The 18591-nt window shown below is 43.7% G+C and overlaps 2 protein-coding genes across 8 annotated transcripts in view; one reads left to right on the top strand and one right to left on the bottom strand.

Annotated features, from left to right (window-relative positions):
- Positions 1-18591, bottom strand: part of LOC128841320 (uncharacterized) — a 176858-nt gene that overhangs the window by 84412 nt on the left and 73855 nt on the right. The window lies entirely within an intron of this gene.
- FHIT (fragile histidine triad diadenosine triphosphatase) overlaps positions 1-18591 on the top strand; it is a 1028576-nt gene that overhangs the window by 981747 nt on the left and 28238 nt on the right. The gene's annotated exons all lie outside the window — the stretch shown is intronic.

Genomic DNA, 18591 nt, shown 5'->3' with positions numbered 1-18591 from the left:
GCCCCCACTTGGAGGTGACTTTAGTTTCTGTAGGAGGCCTACTGGTCCAGGCTGTGGCGAGGAGTCACAAAATCAGTCCAGCTCCTGGCCGTTCCCCTGCCTTAGCCAGTTCTCCCAATTCTCAAGCAACAGTGGTGCCTGACAGGCCCTGGAGTCTGCAAACCAGAGGCGAGGCTAGCCCTATACTTGAAGTGATTCAGGATTACCTCAAAGCACTTATGTATTCCCTCAAGCGCTCCCTTGTTTCATCTGCAGAGGTAAAGCCAGGGAGGTAAGTCTAAAGGAGACAGAATGGTACCTTAGATTTTCTTTTCGACAGACCGGCATGCAGATTTCAATAGAGCCTGTACAGACTGTGGAAAATCCAGCCAGAGCACTCTGCCGAGGACAGATGTGTGAGAGTGAGGGAAATGAGAAAAGTTCACCAGATGGACTGGGAATGGAGGGGAAGGTTTATTTTCAATACAATACCCCAGAACCAAAGAATTCCATTACCCAGCCCTAGAGAATAACTGCACACATAAATATCAGTGCAGGATGGCGGGGCTTTACTGCCCTGTTGGTATTTCGTGAGCAATAACACACAGTCGAGTGGCACATGGGTACATCAGGCAGTATCGTCACACTGGCAGAATGTGCAGTGTGGCTTTGTTGTGTGTGTGGAGCAAATACTTTTAATCAAATCACTGAATGTTTCGGGGGACTAATTGCTTTTAAGAAGCGTGATCTGCAGGCTGTCATGAAATGCCATCTTTTCCCAGAATACAATTCTCAGATGTTGATCATTTTCATTTGTTTTTATGTCTTTGCAGCACACTGCCTTTCACTCTGTCTTTTTTTCTTTCCAGCTCCTCAGTACTTAAGGGGCTGCATGAACCTAATTGCATGTGAGCTGTGAAAGGCACCAACTCTGGTTGAAAGGGTGGGACAGCCCAGGGATGGAGGTTCTATTTTCAATTCCCTGTTCAGGCTGCTCTCAGCGAATGCTTTCCCCCCTTCAGATGTTTTTTGTGCTGACCCCTAGTATTTTCAGGGTGGTTTATGCCTAGCCCCAAGCTACTTCCTTGTCTGGCTGATGGTATTTCTCCTTCAAAGGGCAGTTCCTGCAGCTACTTCTTTCTGTGCTAGGAGTTTCGCTGCGCAGCCCACGTAATGAGCATTTGTAAAAACAGTCAGCTACCATGTATTAAAAGCTGTTCAAAAGTTAAAAATTCCAGCTGGCCTCTTCCCAGGCTATAAGATGCCCTGGAATCCATGTGTGTGTCTTTCTCTGTCTCTCTGCTGTATGCCTAAAATGTTCTCTCCTTTGTGTTCCAAGCACCTCTCTCTTTTGGACCCTTTCCGTTCATTTTTCCTGAGTGTCTAGACACTTGTTTTTCAGGTTCCAGCTGTGCCAGGCGTCCATCTTCTCCTTGAGTAATTATGTCTATTGCAACTGCCATTGCCCCCTTGGCAACCATGATTTGTTTTGGACTTTAATCAAGGCCCAGGGTACTCCCACTACATGCCTCTTCCTCTCTCCTCCTTCCATTATCGTTTGGCAGTTGTCCAGCTCCTGTGATGGGGGCTTGAGTAAAGGGAATGCAGTCTCACTGGTGGCCTGCTTTCCCATGCATTCAGACTTAAAAGAACAGGATAAAATGGAAGATGAACTTTGAAGGTCTGCATTCTGCCTCCAGAATTTAGAGCAGCGTAGTTCTCTCTGAGGATGTAGACCACAAAAGCAGAGATGGGCCAGACCACCACTCCTGGATGTGGATTAGAACATCTCCAGAGAGCTGGGGGCATTCAGATCTGTGGTCTGGTGTTTCAGCCCTCTATAAAGAGAGGAGCTTTCTACAACCTCCCCATTTGGATTCAGAACTAAACTAAACTTCAGTAAACCTCTGCTTGGGGGCGGACACCACCCTAATCAAAAGGTTAGGCTCCTGTGTTCAAATTGGTTTGAAATAACCCATAACATCGTCTTAGTGTTGCCGTTACAAATTATATTTATAACATAAACGTTGAGTATAATTGTGCTGAAAATGAAAAATATCTCATTATATCTCATTATATCGCACATTCCACAACTGCATTACACTTCCGGAGTATTGTGGAGATGATTATCTTTTGCTGGGGAAAAATAAAGTAAAAGATAAATGACTTCTAAATCAATGCATGTCTCAGCCTGCAAGCTCTGAGTTTATTTGTGAGACATTTATCTCCTTGTATGCTCACCAGGGGGGAAAAAAAGTATCATTTAATTAATAAATGTAATAGCCTCAGGTATTTTGATCAATAAAACTAAAATGTGAGAGCAGGGTCTGACACAACAAAATATTGAGCTGTCTGCAGAAAACTACAAGATCATCTTTAAAACTGATCATGCCACCACTTAGTTAGTTACGGGGACATGTAGTGAGATGTACCACTCTGTTGGCTGGAAATCAAATTGATGAACCAGCCCAGAGAGACTACTTGATATGATATATAATTTCTCTTTCTTTTAATTTTTTTAATGTGAATTTTAAGAGTTTGTGAAATGTGTTGGAGATTGACAGTCTGCTCCGACTCCCACTGGAGTCAATGGGTTTTTTCCATTGGGTGTCAGACTGGGTTCTAGATTGGGTTAGATTAGGTAGCATTCTGCTCTCGATATGCCTGATCCAATTCCCATTGAAGACAATGGAAAGATTTAGTGACTTGAGTAGGCATTGGACTAGGCCCAATTAATAATAGGGGTAAATCAGACAAGTGGTTACTCTAAATAATCAAGAGCAGAAAACCCATACAAACATAAGAACGGCCATATTGTGTGAGGCAAAGGTCCATCTAGCCCAGTATCCTGTCTTCCGACAGTGGCCAATGCCAGGTGCTTCAGAGGGAATGAACAGAACAGGTAATTTCCTATTGCCTAATCCCAGCTTCTGGCAAACAGAGGTGAGGGACACCATTGCTGCCCATCCTGGCTAATTGCCTCCCTGCCTCCCCTGCCTGCAGTAACTGGACTTTGGGTGTCCGGTTAGTAGATCTGACCAGACACTGTCAGGTCCTCTTTTCGACCGGTCTTTCCAGTCAAAAACTGGGCACCTGGCCACCCTATTCAAGCCATGTGCACACAGACTGACTTCCTCGTGCCTCCTTCAAACTCTTCCCTGCTCAAGCCTGTGCTCCTGTCTCCAAGTTCCATGCAGGTTGCTACATCTTTCCTTTCAACAATTGTTGTTGTTGTTGTATCTCTTGTACCAGGATTTGTTGACTTGCTGGGACCAGAGGTTGCTAGTACATAGCTCTCCCTAGGGGCACGGCCTTTACTGTCAGCCCATTGCAGCCTTTTAGGCCTCATAGTCCCTAAACCATGCTGATCTTCCAATGAGTCTCCCACTTCTTGTTTGTGTCATTTCTGTAGGTGGGAGACATGTTTCCATCCTGTTGGTCCTCCCGTATTGCTCATATACCTAATTTCTTCTGACTCTTCTGTGTCAGGCCAGCTGATGGCTGACGCTATTTCTAAGTCTTGCTGGTCCTGGCCTTGGCCCCACCTCTCTGGGTGTACCTGCTGTCTGCCAGTACTCTGCAGTTGTCTTTGGTTTCCTCTCCACAGCTGCCCTGAGTCTGTAGCTACCTCATGTGACCTACGTCCCACTGCAGCTTGGGTTGGTGCCTTTGGACGTTGCTTTGTGTGGCTACTTGATGGTTGGACTCAGGCCTGTTTCCCGTGTGCATAGGGGGACTCAAATCCTCATCTCCTTTGCTGTAGCAAGCTGCGTGATTGTCTTGGCATTCTTTTAACTGCTTTTGTGTTCTATCTATCGCTCTTCTGCTGGGCTGCAGCAGGCGATCCCACATGGGAAGCATTGGCTGGGTTCTCCAGTCCATCACTCCCTGTTCTGGGGCTATTATCTAGTGCAGGGGAAGGTGTATTGCAATGGTATAATATTGCCAGGTAGAGATCCCGTCCTGTCTGTTTTGCCTTTACCATCAGTCACTTGGCTGTCTCTACAGCTGACTCCACCTTCCCCTTGTTTTGTGGGTACCCAGGAGAAGACCAAGACTGATGGATGTAGGTTTCACCAGTTAACCAACTATGGGAAACTGAGGCAGGGACAGCTGCAGTTCCATGGCAGACCACCTGGGGGTGCTATAAGGCTGAGGTCCCTCACTGACAGTCCCCTTTCTGTTTCAGTCAGGGCTATTGGCTGCTGGCTTTGCATCAGTATTGTTCCTAAGCCGCCTTTTGAGGCATTCCACCGTAGCTCCAACTACTCTGCTGGGCTGTAGGACTTGGGCTGGTGTCATACTTATGATTTTCTGTACTTTGTTCTTACTTATTCTTGGGTCCCTGACCATTCCCACACCGCATCATGGTGTTTGACTGGTGCAAGAGCTCACAGGCTGCTGACAGGTGTGTGCAGAATCTGGAAAGATAGTTGGCCATCCCTTCAAGTCGCTGGATTTCCTTCACATCTTTTGCTCGGGGCACCTCCTCAATGGTTCTCGGTTAATTGGTATCTTCCTGTAGTCCCTCAAAGGTCAACAGATATTTAATATAGGGGACCTCAGTTCTTCTCAGCTTCAGTTTATCTGAATTCAGCCTCCTACTCCACTCCCAGCTTGGAATCATGGTCCTGTTCCTTGTCATTTCCTTCTCCTACCACAAGAATGTCATCAGCTAGAGTCTTTATGTCTGGAAGATCCTGTAGTTCCTGGTACCATTTCCAGTTGCACTCCCTCATTTTTCCATGGAAACTTTTGAAAGATATGGGTTTCATGCCACATCAGAACAAAAGCAGTTGTCAAAATCTCAACATGTTTCATGAAACGGAATTGTTGTGCACCAGCCAGCCCTAACCACAGGTCATGTGGGCAAAGATCACTCATCTGAGGAGCTTGGGATTTACTTTTTCTTTAAACAGAGTAAAAAAAATCATCGCAGTGCAGAGGGACAGCTCAAAGCCCCAGCACCAGTTAAGGCCATATATCTTGAGTGGTATTTTATTGGTGCCTTAGCCTTCTATTGGTCTTTGCACACAGAGGAGAATTCTGCCCATTATAAAATGTCCATATAGGTTTATATTCAAAGTACATAGAAATATTGATCAAGTTCTTGAGACAAATCAATTATCTTTAAAACTCTGGCATTTTGATGCAAACAACAGAAGAGATTTCTTCTGTAATAAGAAAGTTAGCTCAGATCACTGGACCAAAAGCATCCCATTAGGTACTTCAGGTTCTACCTAGAGCTTAGTTAAAATCACTGCTGTGAGTCAAAAGGGTGTGTGAAGTGAGATTCAATTACTATGCCAGTGAGTGTTGGCCTGCTAAACCCAGGGTTGTGAGTTCAATCCTTGAGGGGGCCATTTAGGGATCTGGGGCAAAAGTCTGTCTGGGGATTGGTCCTGCTTTGAGCAGGGGGTTGGACTAGATGACCTTACAAGGTCCCTTTCAACCTTGATATTCTATGAAAACAGAGGTCACTGAAATCAAATGCTTTCAAAGAGTTTCCTTATGACACATTTGAATCTAAAATGAAGTCTGCTCTGGAAACCAAAGGCTCGTGTCGCTGTGGGGGGACATCAGAGCTAAGGGATAAAATGTTAAAATGTCAAGTATTCTCTGATACAAGGGAAATAACTAGATGGAAACTGTAAGCTGATAAGAATAAAATATTCATCTTGTCTGGAAATATTAAATTCCTGTGTGTGCTAAATTAAACAGATAGTATTGCATTTATTGATTAACTCACAGTTTCCATTTTCCTCTATTACTTTTCTTCTTCTTGCTGGAGTCTGTATTTAATTTTTTTTAAGCTCTCAGAATGCCCCACGGGGTGCCCTCAATTTGAGTGGCAATAGTGGCAGATTTATTCTCTGTAGTATATTGGCTGTGCTGCCAACAAAGTAAACATTCCCTTAGATAAGATTTGGGTTTCCAGCTTCACTTAATGAGAACATCATCTTTCAGGGCACGGCTTCACTAGTGTAACCAAATAGGCCACCCATATCCCATTTGTTATAAAAATTAATATACAAAGTAAACTCTTTATGTAGCTGTATAAACATATACTATTATGTCTCTGTCCTGATCTGTAAAACCTCACTATAATGCCACTCATTGGGTTACAGAAGAAATGACAGTAAGGCCATGTGACACTATCTGGGTATATGAATTTAAAACAAACACCTGAAGGAGATTAACTCACATTGCTATACAGTATCTTCACATAGCTGCGGCTGTTAAAGCTTCCCTGCTGGTTCCCTTGCTTTGAACACTATATCTCGTGCATGCCATGTGATGCTCAACTGTAAAGAGAGATCACAGAACAGCAGGAAAATGGACAAGAGTGATATTACGTCTGTGCATGACCTCATAGAAATACACACACCTGGGGCTTAATGCTCACATGAAATTGGAGGGTTGTAGTGGAAAAAGAATATAAATAAATAAATTAATGGAGATATCCCATCTCCTAGAACTGGAAGGGACCTTGAAAGGTCATTGAGTCCAGCCCCCTGCCTTCACTAGCAGGACCAAGTACTGATTTTGCCCCAGTTCCCTAAGTGGCCCCCTCAAGGATTGAACTCACAACCCTGGGTTTAGCAGGCCAATGCTCAAACCACTGAGCTATCCCTTCCCCCCCACCTGCATACAATATGCTGTATTGATACCTGGATTCCATTATGGATAGCCACACCTAACGTTTCTTAATGCTAAAATGAGATCACAGAAGAGCAGAGGAAAGGAAAACAGTGGCACTCTGTCCATGAGTTACATACGGTAGCATGCTGTGATGCTATCAGGATGAAATTTGTGCCAGGCCCTCTGCCCCATCTGAGCAGCAAGTTACCTTGTGCTAGGGTGAATTTAATTCTAAGTATAAAAAAACCCACATTATTAATTGTGGAACAATAGTTAGGACTTTGAGGGGCGGGGTTGTGTGATTTTATGTTATCTGAAGTTTTCGGCATGTCTTAGGAAGGCAAATTACCCAGCTGCAAGGCCATTGGACTGACAAGCTGGTAGAACAGTATGAACCAATACCATCACCCCCTTCTCCTCCTCCCTTCTGGACTGGCTGAGAAGATCCCTGACAAACTTAGGCAGAGGAACCAATGGCCCAGAGTCTAGAACATCAGTGTCACAAAACCTGCCCTGAATCCATCTGCCAACAGCACAAACACCTCTGACCAGAGAGTCCACTCCGGAAACAGGTGCAAGGACAGCCTTACACAGCACTACTGTCACAGTCTCTACATCTGCATCCATGACCCACCAAGACAGGTGCTCTTTTCTGGGACAGTGAAACTCAAAAAGTTTAGGATGAGGCGCATGAGTGATATGGATAGGCAGTCTTGATCGATGAGGTTCTGGGTGGAATGAGCTTCCAGATGGGATTAGACTCATCTACAGTCCAGCCACCATTAGTGCTGCAAGACTCTCCTCCTGGACAAAGCTTTCCCACCGGAACAAGAGTGATTTTTGTCTGTCTGATCTAATTTAATCTACACACACCAAACAGAACCTGCTATAACGAGGGAAGGGAGAAGAGTAGAAGTCTCCATGGACTCCAGCTTCTGCTTTGCAATGCATATCCAATGTACCTGGGAAGTACTTAGACATTAGAGGCAGTGACATCTGATCTTATATGACTGATACATAATGCACATGCAATGTTATAGCAGTATTTCGTATTTTACTGCAGTTATTTATTTCAGTCCTCTACTTGTGTAGAGGTTGATAGCTGTACACAGGCCTGACAAAGTATTCTATTTTCCTTTGTGCATCATCAGTTATCTCACAGTGCTTATAGTTCAGATCTTCAAGAATGATACTAATTAATCTTTTTTCTAATTTAAAGTGTTCAGCTGATGACCACCGTTTAAAACTGCAGGCTGTGAAGAATGGAAAGCAAATTGTAAAATTTGTTAATTTTACAATCCCTCTAAGCCTTTGGAGTACTGCATAACAGATCATTTCCTAGCAATAATTATGTGAAAAATGTAAGACCTTTTTGGTTCCTACATACATCTAAGAAATTGAGAGTCAGTGTAAAAAAATTTTTAATTGGTTTGAGATATTAGCAGGAAACAATTTGCCTGAATTTGTAGAATCAACAAAGTAAGGTACCTCAGCTATTAAACTTGGGAAGGGATTGTATATTTCAGTAATGCAGTTACCCATGTGTGAAATACAGGAAAATGTTAATTGAGGTAGACTTGTGAAGTGAAATTAGTTACAAGAGGACTGTAGATGAGCAAAGGGATTTTTACACTATTGTACCTCAGCCATACTTTGAGGTTAATTCATTAAAGATAATTGGAATGTTAAATTGTTTCCTAAAAAGAGAAGCTGCTTCAGTGTTGTAACAGTATAAGCCTGATTGAATTCCATGCTTATTAGTAATATTTAGTGTCATGCTATACTTATATAAATACCAAACCACCCTGATTACCCCATCGAAGGCTGGTAACCTTGTTTCATGGTAAAAAAGTCCTAGCCCTTATGTCATCTTGGTTGTTCACCAGTCAGCAAAGTGAGCCAGCCGTCCTAGACTTCCTTCTTTCTGTAGCTATTAAATGTTTATTCAAAAGGGGTGCAGTCGCGTATCTTAGCGGGCTACACTTTGCTAATAACTTCACAACGAAGGTAACAATCCTCAGGGTGTATTTCTTGGACGGTTTCCCAGAAAAATGTTGCTTCTTCTTCGAGTGATGGCCCCTCTATGTATTCCAGTGGTGGGGGTGCACATGCGTGCTATGCGCTGGAGCTGGCAGGTTTTTTGGCAGTGTCCATCGACCCGCACATGTGTCATGCATCAACTTGTGCTCCCAGCTGAAATTAGACGAGGCCGTGTGGGCCGACGCTGCTCCAGGTCTCTCTCACTGCCGGCTGACCAGAGTCGGAACCCTGGTTCCTCTGTGCTCGTAGTGTTACTGCTAAGAGCGTGACCTAGTCTGTGGTTTACCAGTCCTCCTTCATAGTTTCGTTTTCAGTGTAGATAGTTTACGGAGTGGTTGTAGTTTGTTGTTAGTTGGTTACAGATAGTTTCCCCGGTTGGAGTACGCTATCCCATTCCCTGCCACCGGGGAGCAGGCCCCACAATCCTGTCTTTCGTGCCCACGTTCCTTCTCTGTGAATGACAAGCCCCAGCACTGTCTGTATTGCCGTAGGCAAGCGTATATCCCTGCCTCTTGTGCAACCTGCAAGTCTCTCCCACCACGGATGTGGGAGGCGTGAGAACCAGCTGCCATTGAAGTCCCTAGGGATCTTTCCATGGACCTCAGTGGGGTTGGTTTGCAAGCCAAGTGGCTCAGCGCTGGGTATTGGTGCCTTTGCAGTATGGAACCAGCCACAGCTGTGCGTCTCTAACCACATGAGCATTTGGGGGGCATAACCCCACTGGCTCACCCTCTTCCCCAGCCCAAGAGGCAGCATCACAGACAGTCCCACCGAGGCACTGTGGCAGGGTTGCTTTGACGCCTCTGCAAAAGAGAGAGGTTCCTGCACAGCAGAGCAGCTGGGACGTGCAGACCCACCCTGCACAGCTCTCCCAAATGGAGCCAGCAGCCAGGATTTAAAGTCTTGGCCCATAGGTCCATTCCCCTCACTGCCCAAGCTGTACTTTTTGTTATGATATTGGGGACCTGCTCCTAATCCACGTTCTCCCCTCCCCTCATCATTAAGAGCTTCCAAAGGAAGCCATTTGCAGTACACAACAAGCAGTGGTAGTGGGCCTACAAACCCCAGGAACTCTGCGCTGTGTCTCTGAGCGCCATCTACTTGCACTCTTTCTGCTAACAGTTTACCTATATGCAAACAGAGAGCACTCCTGAGATTAGTCTCAAGGGGCGTGACTGCCAAATGCTGGGACTGGGTGACAGGAGCTGGGTGACCTGATAATTGCCCTGTTCTGTTCATTCCCTTTGAAGCACCTGGCATTGGCCACTGTTGGCAGACAGGATACTGGGCTAGATGGACCATTGGTCTGGTCCAGCATGGCCGTTCTTATGCACTTACATTATAATCTCTGTAGTTCCTCGGGTTTAGGACTAGGCTCTGCAGAGAATTGTATGGGGGGGTGCAGCTCTTGCAAGAGCTTCAAGAACCCCACCTCCGGAGCAGTCCAGTGCTGTGCTCAGCTCCCTTGCAGCAGGAATAGATTGCCTCTACTTTGTGCCCCAGGCCAGACTCTCTGCAGGATCTCTCAGCTCTGTGCAGAGCCTTTTCACTGGACCTTCTAGGGCTTATTGTCCTTAGTCAGTCACATAGCCTCATTTCTATTCATTCCCGATTGCCTTATCTATGCGAGTGGGAAGGATAGTTGCTTATGGACTATTGTTATTAATAGCTGGCTGACTTGTGTTGTGATCTGATTTTTGCACGGGTGACATGGACATAACCATTTATTTATCAAGCGCCTACTGGGATTCGTTTTTAATTGTCCTATCCTTTATGTCTGCAAAGGATAAAGCATGTTATACCACAGAGCCCGACAATCAGGAATTAGGGTGGAACATAATATTCATGTTGTCAAAGCTAAGCAGGACATTTTTTCCCCATGGAAGTGGAGCCTAGCTAGAGTCTATGGGTGGGGATGGAGAGTCATTTTTTTGTAGATCAAGATCCCAACTAAAATCAATGCCCAGTGTCAGATTTCTTTTACTTTACTTATTAAAGATGACATAAGTCTTCTCAGCATATATTTAGCCTTGCATATTTAATATGCCCAGCTGCCCTGTTTTCGTTTACAAAGGCTGATCTTTCTATGCTTTAAATGAATGTTTGCCAGGTCTAGTGCATGTTATCACTGATTTATTGCCTCCTGGCTGCATACTGGTGCTAACAGGCATATAATTAGAATAACTCAGGCTGGGGATCTGTGAACAGTGTAAGTACTTTTATAATTAACCATTAGCCACTGTAGTTTTGGGTTTGAATGTGTGCTTGGTTTCCACTAGGAGATTTCAACTTTCTTTCATCAGGAACACATTTTTTTCTCTATGTGCAAATACATGTAAGCTTTGCATTTCAGATCTGATCTCTGCCTATGTTAATTTATTTGATGACTTCTCAGAAATAAACTGATTTTGATTTTAGGGAAACCTTTCACATCACAAAAACAAATTGCCAAGCCCCCCAAATGGAGAAAAACAGAGTGTTAGAAACAAGTTATCAGACTTGACTAAGCTGGCAACATAATCTGCAAATTCTGTGCATACTGTTATGATATCTGAAACATAATTATCAAACTTAAGTTAATTAGACTAATGCTTAGAAAATCTGGCATGGCAGATTGTGGCAAGTAATTATATATACTGATTAAAAGATGTAATACAGTGTGAACAGAGTCAAAGGAAAACTCCACTTGACACAGCCAGTGAACAGACACAATTAAGAAGTCAACTCTATGAACACCGACAAAGATACTGAACTTTGTGGAAGGTTATGGGCAACATGCCATTACTCAGTGGAACAGATTTTATGTACCATCAGTAAAATGTTGTTCTTTTTTTAAAAAAAAGCTAAACTTCAATTTCCTAACTGAAATATATGATGACTCATTTGTTTTTGCATTCTGATTTGTTGAGATGAGTATAAGGACTTGTGCAAATAACAATTTGACACGAAAAAAGCAACAGAGGGTCCTGTGGCACCTTAGAGACTAACAGAAAATTTGACACGAGAATACTAACTACGTATACATTGTAAGCAGGGTTTTGTTTTTTGTTTCGTTTTGTATTTTGAGTGATTCACAGGCTATCCTGTGGCAGTATGAAAAACAAAGCTATTAAAATGGTGTCCTTTACAATTTCAGCACCTCCAATTAAATGTATTAATAGTTGTAGGTGAAAATGGATGACAGCGGTTTGCTTGCCTTTGTGCATCTCAGTAGAGAGTCGGGATAACCTATAGAAGCAGAAACAAATTACGATCTCCAGTTTGTCAGAAGATTGGAAAAAAACATTTGTGAGAATGACTTGAGGAGACATACCCTTTTCCAACAAGCTGTTCTGCATGGATCTGCCCAGCTACTGTTCAAAGCCCCACTGAAATTAATGAGATCGTTTGTGTTCTCCACAAAGAGTAAGGGTGGTGTAATCTAACCCTAACCATAATCAATTCCCTATTAGTGAGACCACAGGTGGAAACCTGAAAATTCCTTGACTGGCATTTTCAGGGCAATGAAAAAAACCCATCTTACACATTCCGATGGCTTTTGGGAACCTGACTTTTAATTCACAAATATTAGTGGTGAGCTTTTGGGTTAACCGAGAAACTCCACTCATCTGAGCATGTGCATTATTCACATCTATTGCAAATTTGTCTGAACTCTGTTAACCTCAGCTGCTCCTAAGGAATGGACAAACTGGTTAAAATAAAAACTGAATCAAGACTGAACCTGGATCAAACTATTTTGAGATTCAGGAAAGTGTGGGTAAATTTCCCCCCGCCAATTTTTTTCATCATCACATCGCATGTGCACTACCTGTTTCTGTCTTGAATTACTGCATGAAAAGTTGCTCTCGTGGTATTCTCCAACCTGATTCGCTATAGGGAGTAGCAAAACCTTACAAGAAAGTATGTTCAAATGACATTTGCAACCGTATGTTACAGTTCCAAGATGTCTGTGTGAAAGAGTATCTTAATTTGTGTGTTGTGTGGCATTAGTAATTAATAATTTTTAAAGTGCTTTGATAGCCTCAGACAGTAGTCTCTATAAAGGTGTAAATAATTATTGCATAATTATTTTTAATATATGTGTACTTATCCTGAAATAGTAGGATTGTGTTGGTGGATACAGGCATGGATATGGGAACTGGGTTTACTATAGCAGTTTAATACAACTTGCAATATTTTTAATCAAAATCCCTTCTCCTTTGTAGATTTCAGCCTTAATTAATTGTAACAAGTGCACAGGCATAATTATTTCTCCTCAAATCCACAGGGTCTTTACAAAGGTCAATTACAGAACATTAAAGCCTCGGACTATGTGGTCATCTATGCTACTCATTGTGGGCGGAACTCTGGTCTCCCCCAAACCCCAAATAAAAGGGTTTGCAAAGAGACCCAGTATCAGGGCTTTGCCGAGAAGACAATGGAATCCTCCCCTCAAGGGGAAGGCAGGGTGTGCTTTCCCCCTGCCCCCCATCCAGCCATGCCAAAGCAAGTGCTACAGCCCATGCAAGTTTCACCCCAGTGCGGACTACAGGTTTTGGCCCATAATCTTCACCATCTTTCTCAGTCTACTTAGTGTAGTTCTGTGATGAGAGCTGCAAAAGCATCAGTGAGGTAAAACCATTCCAAGCGAATGAAAGGACAAGCTGATACCTGGAGCAAGAAACTTAATCCTTTGCCCTCTTGTGGAGCACTTGTTCTTAGCTTACACTGAGATGTGCATGAATAGTGCTGGGTTGTATGCTGCTGCAAGTTAAAACGGTCATCATGACAATTCATAGATTCATAGATTCTAGGACTGGAAGGGACCTCGAGAGGTCATCCAGTCCAGTCCCCTGCCTGCATGGCTGGACCAAATACTGTCTAGACCATCCCTGATAGACATTTATCTAACCTACTCTTAAATATCTCCAGAGATGGAGATTCCACAACCTCCCTAGGCAATTTATTCCAGTGTTTAACCACCCTGACAGTTAGGAACTTTTTCCTAATGTCCAACCTAGACCTCCCTTGCTGCAGTTTAAACCCATTGCTTCTGGTTCTATCCTTAGAGGCTAAAGTGAACAAGTTTTCTCCCTCCTCCTTATGACACTCTTTTAGATACCTGAAAACTGCTATCATGTCCCCTCTCAGTCTTCTCTTTTCCAAACTAAACAAACCCAATTCTTTCAGCCTTCCTTCATAGGTCATGTTCTCAAGACCTTTAATCATTCTTGTTGCTCTTCTCTGGACCCTTTCCAATTTCTCCACATCTTTCTTGAAATGCGGTGCCCAGAACCGGACACAATACTCCAGCTGAGGCCTAACCAGAGCAGAGTAGAGCGGAAGAATGACTTCTCGTGTCTTGCTCACACAGGGCCGGCTCCAGGGTTTTGGCCGCCCCAAGCAGCCAAAAAAAAAAAAAAAAGCCACGATCGCGATCTGCGGCGGCAATTCGGCGGGAGGTCCTTCACTCCCAGGCGGAGTGAGGACCCATCCGCCGAATTGCCGCCGAATACCTGGACCTGCCGCCCCCCTACGGAGCAGCCGCCCCAAGCATCTGCTTGAGAAACTGGTTCCTGGAGCCAGCCCTGTGCTCACAACACACCTGTTAATACATCCCAGAATCATGTTTGCTTTTTTTGCAACAGCATCACACTGTTGACTCATATTTAGCTTGTAGTCCACTATAAACCCTAGATCCCTTTCTGCCGTACTCCTTCCTAGACAGTCTCTTCCCATTCTGTATGTGTGAAACTGATTTTTTCTTCCTAAGTGGAGCACTTTGCATTTGTCTTTGTTAAACTTCATCCTGTTTAACTCAGACCATTTCTCCAATTTGTCCAGATCATTTTGAATTATGACCCTGTCCTCCAAAGCAGTTGCAATCCCTCCCAGTTTGGTATCATCCGCAAACTTAATAAGCGTACTTTCTATGCCAATATCTAAGTCGTTAATGAAGATATTGAACAGAGCCGGTCCCAAAACAGACCCCTGCGGAACCCCACTTGTTATGCCTTTCCAGCAGGATTGGGAACCATTAATAACAACTCTCTGAGTACGGTTATCCAGCCAGTTATGCACCCACCTTATAGTAGCCCCATCTAAATTGTATTTGCCTAGTTTATCGATAAGAATATCATGCGAGACCGTATCAAATGCCTTACTAAAGTCTAGGTATGCCACCTCCACAGCTTCTCCCTTATCCACAAGACTTGTTATCCTATCGGAAAAAGCTATCAGATTGGTTTGACATGATTTGTTCTTTACAAATCCATGTTGGCTGTTCCCTATCACCTTACCACCTTCCAAGTGTTTGCAGATGATTTCCTTAATTACTTGCTCCATTATCTTCCCTGGCACAGAAGTTAAACTAACTGGTCTGTAGTTTCCTGGGTTGTTTTTATTTCCCTTTTTATAGATGGGCACTATATTTGCCCTTTTCCAATCTTCTGGAATCTCTCCCGTCTCCCATGACTTTCCAAAGATAATAGCTAGAGGCTCAGATACCTCCTCTATTAGCTCCTTGAGTATTCTAGGATGCATTTCATCAGGCCCGGGTGACTTGCAGGCATCTAACTTTTCTAAGTGATTTTTAACTTGTTCTTTTTTTATTTTATCTGTTAAACCTACTCCCTTCCCATTAGCATTCACTATGTTAGGCATTCCTTCAGACTTCTCGGTGAAGACCGAAACAAAGAAGTCATTAAGCATCTCTGCCATTTCCAAGTTTCCTGTTACTGTTTCTCCCTCTTCACTAAGCAGAGGGCCTACCCTGTCTTTGGTCTTCCTCTTGCTTCTAATGTATTGATAAAAAGTCTTCTTGTTTCCCTTTATTCCTGTAGCTAGTTTGAGCTCATTTTGTGCCTTTGCCTTTCTAATCTTGCCCCTGCATTCCTGTGTTGTTTGCCTATATTCATCCTTTGTAATCTGTCCTAGTTTCCATTTTTTATAACTCCTTTTTATTTTTTAGATCATGCAAGATCTCGTGGTTAAGCCAAGGTGGTCTTTTGCCACATTTTCAAAGAGTGTTAAAGCCCCTGGGAAGACCGCATGAAAGGCCAATAGTATATACATGTTCTCACTTCATTTTGGACAAAATCCTGCCTAAGCAGTCTGGATATTGGGGGGAAAGGCGCTAAATATCATTGCTTGTCCAATTGCACTCACATTGCACCAGGGCAAGATCCCCTGTTCAGACACCTTAATGCAGCACCCATTGGAATCAATGGAAATACCACCATTGAGTTTAGGAGGGTGTTGGATCAGGGCTCTATTGGGCTGGGAGAAGGGTCTAGCTAACATCTGTTGCTGCAAGTCCCCAAGGGGCTCGGGTGGTGGGCATGGTCTGCAGGCACTGGGGTTTGGTGAATGTACACATGGAAAGACGTGGGTTTTGCTGTTCATCAGTGGAGCAATAATAAGTTGTTCCGCACCACAGTTCCTCTTCACTTCTGCTGATCTAGGCCTTCCAGCCATACTATAATAGGGCAAGACAGGGAGCCCTTGCATGGCTCATAACCTCTGTCTCCATCCTCACCTCGTGCCATGGCTAGTGCTGTAAGCAGGATTCTGTGCCTCTTCTGCTATGGAAAGTGAATTTTTAAAGGTTTGTGCCATAAGCGAAGACATTAGTCAGACATTCATGTAGCATCTTTTCAGAAAACTTGGTACAGAGTTAACTTTCAAGGCACTATTCAACCAACTGGCAAGAACTCTGGAGTCTCCAACTTGTAATACAGCTCACACTTCCATAGCTCTAGTGCCATGCAGTATCCTGCTTCATGTCAGGAAAGGCAATATAAGGCATTGCTAGTTTTTATATGTATTGAAGATATTGAGGATACTTTAATTAATGTTTCATGAGCTGAGTTTGCAGACTTTGGGGCATTTGTCTTTGATAGAACTTATCTGGCTGGGGTGACACCAGGTCAGCGTATCATCAACAGATTCTTAATGCTACTTGTATTTTAGGATTTCTTTCATTTTTCACAGCTAGAATAAATGTCATCCATATTGGCAGATTCTAATGGGAACTTTGAGAGACTAATTTTTAAACAAATACACAAGACCTTCTTTGAAATAGTTTGTTCTCCCGACAGTGTGTCCTCGGTATATCAGCAGCAATTACAAGGTTAGACATCCCTTAAGATGATAGAAAAGGTCGTAATGTTGTCTTTCCAAGCGTGGTGCTTCTGTGAAATATTCATGGTATTACTCGGGTATTGGGATTGGATTTAATGTTTCATTGCATTGCCATCTGTTTTTGTGTTGTTGGTTTCTTCCCCAGGTGGGAGTGGAGGAGCATTTAGGGAATGAGAAGTGAGGCATACATAAGCATTCAGAGCAGATATAAACAAAGTAAATGAGCATTGAATCTGCAAAAGCAAAATAGTTTGTTGTCAAACTATTTTCTTTTCAATGTTTCAAGTCTTTTTGACAAAAGTCTGCCTTCAGGCATGTAGATCATCTCCAGTGCATAGTTTCTGCAGCATCCTGAAAGGCTATGAAGCTACGTTAAAAGAGCCTTTTTGTATGATCTCTAAGGTTCACCCATAAACACAGTCTAGGCATTGAAGCAAAGTGTTCCTCCCTGCGACTGATGGCATTATCAAGTTTAGAGGCTATGTTTGTCAGCATTTTCCAGAGTCTCATGGTGGCTCAATAAGGGAGGATTGTTCCCGTTACGCCTCTGGAGTTTAGGGAACTCCTCCACTCCTATCCGTTTCTGGCAAGTCTTTCAATGGTTCCCCAGCTGTGCCACACGTTTTTCAGCTCAGCTTCCACAGCTCTTCGCCATGTTGTTTTCAGGCGGCCTCATTGTTGCTTTGCTACTCTAGTGATGGAATCCGTTTCCATCCGAAGCACATGGCCAATCCATCTCCAATGCCTCCTGGCAATGATGGTGTTCATATCTTCTTGGCTGCATTGTGTCCATAGATCTTGGTTTGAGATTGTTCTGGGCCAAAAGATACGAAGGATTTCCTGAGGCAGGTTGTATGGAATGAAGACATGGACATGTCATACTTTGATTTTCTCATTCCCCAGCATTCTGCACTATAAAGTAGTGTTGAAAGTACACAGCTCTGATAAATCTTGAATTTTGTTTTGGTGTCGTATTTTGATGATTTCCAGACTGTATTTAAGCTCCTGAATGGACACTCTTCTCATCCCTTGAAGACCTGGACTTCGCAGATGCTGTCGCTCTCCTATTACACCCAACACCATATACAATACAAAACAACTCAACTCAACGCATTCAGCCAGCAAATTGGACTGAAAATCAACCGCAATAAGACAGATATCATGACCTTTAGTATTGCCTCACCATCACCAGTACAGCTACAGGATCATGTTCTCACCAATGTAGAAACATTCACATACTTGGACAGCACCATCAGCCAGGAGGTTGGAACAAGCCAGGACATCCAGAACAAAATCAGCAAAGCCAGGCTGTTGCGTATATAAAGCTAAATCCTGAGAGGTGAAGCAAAGCTTTGCTGCATGTGAAAATGTCCCAGGCGGAGGGGTGGACTCCTTAGCCCCAGACGGCTAGGATGGCTGCAGAGCAGGGCCCTGGCTGCATTCGACAGGATGTGGGAGGGGAGGACCTGACACACGGCTCCAATACAGCCGCTCCCAAGTGGGATTCTGTGCCTGTGGCTCCCTGGCCTACCCACATTTCCCCTTCCTCATGGGGAGTGAGCTGTGGAGTCGTGCCACGGAGATCTCCACAGAGTGCATGGCAAATCTCATTCTCTGCTATGGGCTTTCCACTGTGCCTCCGATTCACAGCTTTCCATTGTGGCTTTCTGCCCACAGTACCCCAGGGTTTGGCTCATGATATTTTCCTGGGATTTCCGATAGCCCTTTTTGATTGTCACATCTTCAATATTTCCCTCTGATCACTACTGATTTAAATGTCATGACTTTTTAAATGACTAATTATAACAA

Source organism: Malaclemys terrapin, chromosome 7 (assembly GCF_027887155.1).
Source record: "Malaclemys terrapin pileata isolate rMalTer1 chromosome 7, rMalTer1.hap1, whole genome shotgun sequence".
Classification (NCBI taxonomy): Eukaryota; Metazoa; Chordata; order Testudines; family Emydidae; genus Malaclemys; species Malaclemys terrapin.
This window is presented reverse-complemented; position numbering and strand designations above follow the sequence as displayed.